Genomic DNA, 6160 nt, shown 5'->3' with positions numbered 1-6160 from the left:
TGCCCGGAGACGTCCGGCAGAGCAGAGAGATAATGATGGAAGGGCTTAGGATCCTGCGTTCTGATGCTGAGGATCTGTTAAGAAAATTCCCTGTACTTCATGATCGAATGGAAAGAAAACGGAAGACGAATGCAATCGCTGGTAGAGTGAAGTCAACCATGAATACGAGGAATCAGGTCGTCCGACTTCTGTCGGAGACCGATGAAGTTATTGAAGAGTTGAACCAAAAGGCGCTTCTTCTGGATGGCAATGATGCCGTTCCGGAATCTTTGGATTCTGAATTGGCGGACTTGATGCAGAGGCTGAACCCTAGGCATCAGCAGCTCACGGTGCTTAGTGAACAAATCCGGAAGTTGGGCGGATCTGAAATAGTATTCGTGGATCCTTCTTCCGCTATCATTCCATACGTGGAACCTGCTGCTGATGTGGCCGCTGTCGAGTCCCGGGCCCTCTGCTGGGGAGAGGGTTGCTGACACCGAGACAGCTGCTGGGATGGCTTCCCTGGTGGTGCCACTGGTACAAAAAGTACAAGTTACTGTAATTCTGTTGTAAATTCTGCTGGGATGGCTGATTCCTGTTTTTTAATGTGTTCATGCAGGTATTATGTGTTTTTTTGAAGGCGAACGAGCTAATCCATAAGTTACAGGTTCAGTGTTAAAATTCGTGTTGGTATCTGTTTGCTGATGTTATCTCTGAGAAATGGTAATGCTATGGCTGTAAATGAATGCACTGTTAAACTCGTCAGACTCTTCGTAATGATCTATTTTTCCTTTTTTTGACCTCTCTTGCTTACTTGATTTTTATTTGATGTGTTACTGAGTATCTATTGGGCAATTGTGGATGGCAATGAAGTTGGTTTGGTCAACTTTACTTTCCATTACTGCAAATGCTTATGCACGGGGAATACTCGTCTGTGGAACCTGAAGTTCATTATGCATTACTCACTTTAAAAGATTGCTAGTCTTGATATCTTTCATATACATATTCTTCAAATGGTAAGAATCAGTCCAAATAAATCTTAGACTCTTATGTTTTCTGCATATGGGTTGAGTTTGCTCTTATATTTCACAGAGTTAATTCAAAAATAAAATTGCACGTGTTTGTTAATGAATGAGACACCATATGAAGGCAAGCTTTGGTTGGACATAATTTAAAATGCTTGGAGATTAAGAATTGTAGCACTTTTTTTCAGGATGATAGTTGCGGATATTGAGAAAGGAAACTGATTGCTGACGGAGTGATGTCAAAAAAAGGAAAAATAAATCATTACGAAGAGTCTGACGAGTTTAACAGTGCATTCATTTACAGCCATAGCATTACCATTTCTCAGAGATAACATCAGCAAACAGATACCAACACGAATTTTAACACTGGACCTGCAACTTATGGATTAGCTCGCTCGCCTTCAAAAAAACCCATAATACCTGCATGAACACATTAAAAAACAGGAATCAGCCATCCCAGCAGAATTTACAATAGAATTACAGTACCTTGTACTTTGTGTACCAGTGGCACCACCAGGGAAGCCATCCCAGCAGCTGTCTCGGTGTCAGCAACCCTTTCCGCAGCAGAGGGTCCTGGACTCGACAGCGGCCATAACAGCAGCAACAGCAGCAGGTTCCACGTATGGAATGATAGCGGAAGAAGGATCCACGAATACAATTTCAGATCCGCCCAACTCCCGGATTTGTTCACTAAGCACCGTGAGCAGCTGATGCCTAGGGTTCAGCCTCTGCATCAAGTCCGCCAATTCAGAATCCAAAGATTCCGGAACGGCATCATTGCCATCCGGAAGAAGCGCCTTTTGGTTCAACTCTTCAATAATTTCATCGGTCTCCGACAGAAGTCGGACGACCTGATTCCTCCTATTCATGGTTGACTGCACTCTACCAGCGATTGCATCCATCTTCCGTTTTCTTTCGATTCGATCATGAAGTACAGTGAATTTTCTTAACAGATCCTCAGCATCAGAACGCATGACCCTAAGCCCTTCCATCATTATCTCTCTGCTCTGACGGACGTCTCCGGGCAGTTCGTACGCCTGAAATCGGGGTACGAAAGTATCGATTTGTTCAATTAAAGAACCAAGTGCAGAAAAAAACCCCAACGATGATAGTCGGTCCTTTCTCGGGAGTTGTGACTGCTAGTGTCGACCCTATTATTGATTTCGACTATGATTATAGACTGTTTGAAGTGGAGATCTGCACTTGGTTCTTTAATTGAACAAATCGATACTTTCATACCCCGATTTCAGGCATACGAACTGCCCGGAGACGTCCGGCAGAGCAGAGAGATAATGATGGAAGGGCTTATGGTCCTGCGTTCTGATGCTGAGGATCTATTAAGAAAATTCACTGTATTTCATGATCGAATGGAAAGAAAACGGAAGATGGATGCAATCGCTGGTAGAGTGCAGTCAACCATGAATACGAGGAATCAGGTTGTCCGACTTTTGTCGGAGACCGATGAAGTTATTGAAGAGTTGAACCAAAAGGCGCTTCTTCTACAAGGCAATGACGCCGTTCCGGAATCTTTGGATTCTGAATTGGCGGACTTGATGCAGAGGCTGAACCCTAGGCATCAGCAGCTCACGATGTTTGGTGAACAAATCCGGGAGTTGGACGGATCTGAAATAGTATTCGTGGATTCTTCTTCCGCTATCATTCCATACGTGGAACCTGCTGCTGATGTGGCCGCTGTCGAGTCCAGGACCCTCTGCTGGGGAGAGGGTTGCTGACACCGAGACAGCTGCTGGGATGGCTTCCCTGGTGGTGCCACTGGTACACAAAGTACAAGGTACTGTAATTCTGTTGTAAATTCTGCTGGGATGGCTGATTCCTGTTTTTTAATGTGTTCATGCAGGTATTATGTGTTTTTTTGAAGGCGAGCGAGCTAATCCATAAGTTGCAGGTCCAGTGTTAAAATTCGTGCTGGTATCTGTTTGCCGATGTTATCTTTGAGAAATGGTAATGCTATGGCTGTAAATGAATGCACTGTTAAACTCGTCAGACTCTTCGTAATGATATATTTTTCCTTTTTTTGACCTCTCTTGCTTACTTGATTTTTACTTGATGTGTTACTGAGTATCTATTGGCCAATTGTGGATGGCAATGAAGTTGGTTTGGTCAACGTTGCTTTCCATTACTGCAAATGCTTATGCACGAGGAATACTCGTCGGTGGAACCTGAAGTTCTTTATGCATTACTCACTCTAAAAGATTGCTAGTCTAGATATCTTTCATATACATATTCTTCAAATGGTAATAATCAGTCCAAATAAACCTTAGACTCTTATGTTTTCTGCATATGGGTTGAGTTTGCTCTTATATTCCACAGAATTAATTCAAAAATAAAATTGCACATGTTTGTTAATGAATGAGACACCATATGAAGGCAAGCTTTGGTTGGACATAATTTAAAATGCTTGGAGATTAAGAATTGTAGCACTTTTTTTCAGGATGATAGTTGCGGATATTGAGAAAGAAAACTGATTGCTGACGGAGTGAGGTCAAAAAAAGGAAAAATAGATCATTACGAATAGTCTGACGAGTTTAACAGTGCATTCATTTACAGCCATAGCATTACCATTTCTCAGAGATAACATCAGCAAACAGATACAAACACGAATTTTAACACTGGACCTGCAACTTATGGATTAGCTCGCTCGCCTTAAAAAAAACACATAATACCTGCATGAACACATTAAAAAACAGGAATCAGCCATCCCAGCAGAATTTACAATAGAATTACAGTACCTTGTACTTTGTGTACCAGTGGCACCACCAGGGAAGCCATCCCAGCATCTGTCTCGGTGTCAGCAACCCTCTCCCCGGCAGAGGGTCCTGGACTCGACAGCGGCCACAACAGCCGCAACAGCAGCAGGTTCCACGTATGCAATGATAGCGGAAGAAGGATCCACGAATTCTATTTCAGATCCGCCCAACTCCCGGATTTGTTCACTAAGCACCGTGAGCAGCTAATGCCTACGGTTCAGCCTCTGCATCAAGTCCGCCAATTCATAATCCAAAGATTCCGGAACAGCATAATTGCCATCCAGAAGAAGCGCCTTTTGGTTCAACTCTTTAATAACTTCATCGGTCTCCGACAGAAGTCGGACGACCTGATTCCTCGTATTCATGGTTGACTGCACTCTACCAGCGATTGCATCCATCTTCCATTTTCTTTCCATTCGATTATGAAGTACAGTGAATTTTCTTGTCAGAACGCAGGACCCTAAGCCCTTCCATCATTATCTCTCTGCTCTGCCGGACGTCTCGGGGCAGTTCGTACGCCTGAAATCAGGGTATGAAAGTATCGATTTGTTCAATTAAAGAACCAATTGCAGAAAAAAACCCCAGCGATGATAGTCGGTCCTTTCTCGTGAATTGTGACTACTAGTGTCGACCCTATTAATGATTCCGACTATGATTAGAGACTGTTTGAAGTGGAGATCTGCACTTGGTTCTTTAATTGAACAAATCGATACTTTCCTACCCCGATTTCAGGCGTACGAATTGCCCGGAGACGTCCGACAGAGCAGAGAGATAATGATGGAAGGGCTTAGGGTCCTGCGTTCTGATGCTGAGGATCTGTTAAGAAAATTCACTGTACTTCATGATCGAATGGAAAGAAAACGGAAGATGGATGCAATCGCTGGTAGAGTGCAGTCAACCATGAATACGAGGAATCAGGTCGTCCGACTTCTATCGGAGACCGATGAAGTTATTGAAGAGTTGAACCAAAAGGCGCTTCTTCTGGATGGCAATGATGCCGTTCCGGAATCTTTGGATTCTGAATTGGCGGACTTGATGCAGAGGCTGAACCCTAGGCATCAGCAGCTCACGGTGCTTAGTGAACAAATTCGGGAGTTGGGCGGATCTGAAATAGTATTCGTGGATCCTTCTTCCGCTATCATTCCATACGTGGAACCTGCTGCTGATGTGGCCGCTGTCGAGTCCCGGGCCCTCTGCTGGGGAGAGGGTTGCTGACACCGAGACAGCTGCTGGGATGGCTTCCCTGGTGGTGCCACTGGTACACAAAGTACAAGGTACTGTAATTCTGTTGTAAATTCTGCTGGGATGGCTGATTCCTGTTTTTTAATGTGTTCATGCAGGTATTATGTGTTTTTTTGAAGGCGAGCGAGCTAATCCATAAGTTGCAGGTTCAGTGTTAAAATTCGTGTTGGTATCTGTTTGCTGATGTTATCTCTGAGAAATGGTAATGCTATGGCTGTAAATGAATGCACTGTTAAACTCGTCAGACTCTTCGTAATGATCTATTTTTTCTTTTTTTGACCTCTCTTGCTTACTTGATTTTTACTTGATGTGTTACTGAGTATCTATTGGGCAATTGTGGATGGCAATGAAGTTGGTTTGGTCAACTTTACTTTCCATTACTGCAAATGCTTATGCACGAGGAATACTCGTCTGTGGAACCTGAAGTTCTTTATGCATTACTCACTCTAAAAGATTGCTAGTCTTGATATCTTTCATGTACATATTCTTCAAATGGTAATAATCAGTCCAAATAAACCTTAGACTCTTATGTTTTCTGCATATGGGTTGAGTTTGCTCTTATATTTCACAGAGTTAATTCAAAAATAAAATTGCACGTGTTTGTTAATGAATGAGACACCATATGAAGGCAAGCTTTGGTTGGACATAATTTAAAATGCTTGGAGGTTAAGAATTGTAGCACTTTTTTCCAGGATGATAGTTGTGGATATTGAGAAAGGAAACTGATTGCTGACGGAGTGAGGTCAAAAAAAGGAAAAATAGATTATTACGAAGAAACTGACGAGTTTAACAGTGTATTCATTTACAGCCATAACATTACCATTTCTCAGAGATAACATCAGCAAACAGATACCAATACGAATTTTAACACTGGACCTGCATCTTATGGATTAGCTTGCTCGCCTTCAAAAAAACACATAATACCTGCATGAACACATTAAAAAACAGGAATCAGCCATCCCAGCAGAATTTACAACAGAATTAGAGTACCTTGTACTTTGTGTACCAGTGGCACCACCAGGGAAGCCATTCCAGCAGCTGTCTCGGTGTCAGCAACCCTCTCCACAGCAGAGGGTCCTGGACTCGACAGCGGCCACAACAGCAGCAATAGCAGCAGGTTCCACGTATGGAATGATAGCGGAAGAA

Source organism: Coffea arabica, chromosome 6c, assembly GCF_036785885.1.
Source record: "Coffea arabica cultivar ET-39 chromosome 6c, Coffea Arabica ET-39 HiFi, whole genome shotgun sequence".
Classification (NCBI taxonomy): domain Eukaryota; kingdom Viridiplantae; phylum Streptophyta; class Magnoliopsida; order Gentianales; family Rubiaceae; genus Coffea; species Coffea arabica.
This window is presented reverse-complemented; position numbering follows the sequence as displayed.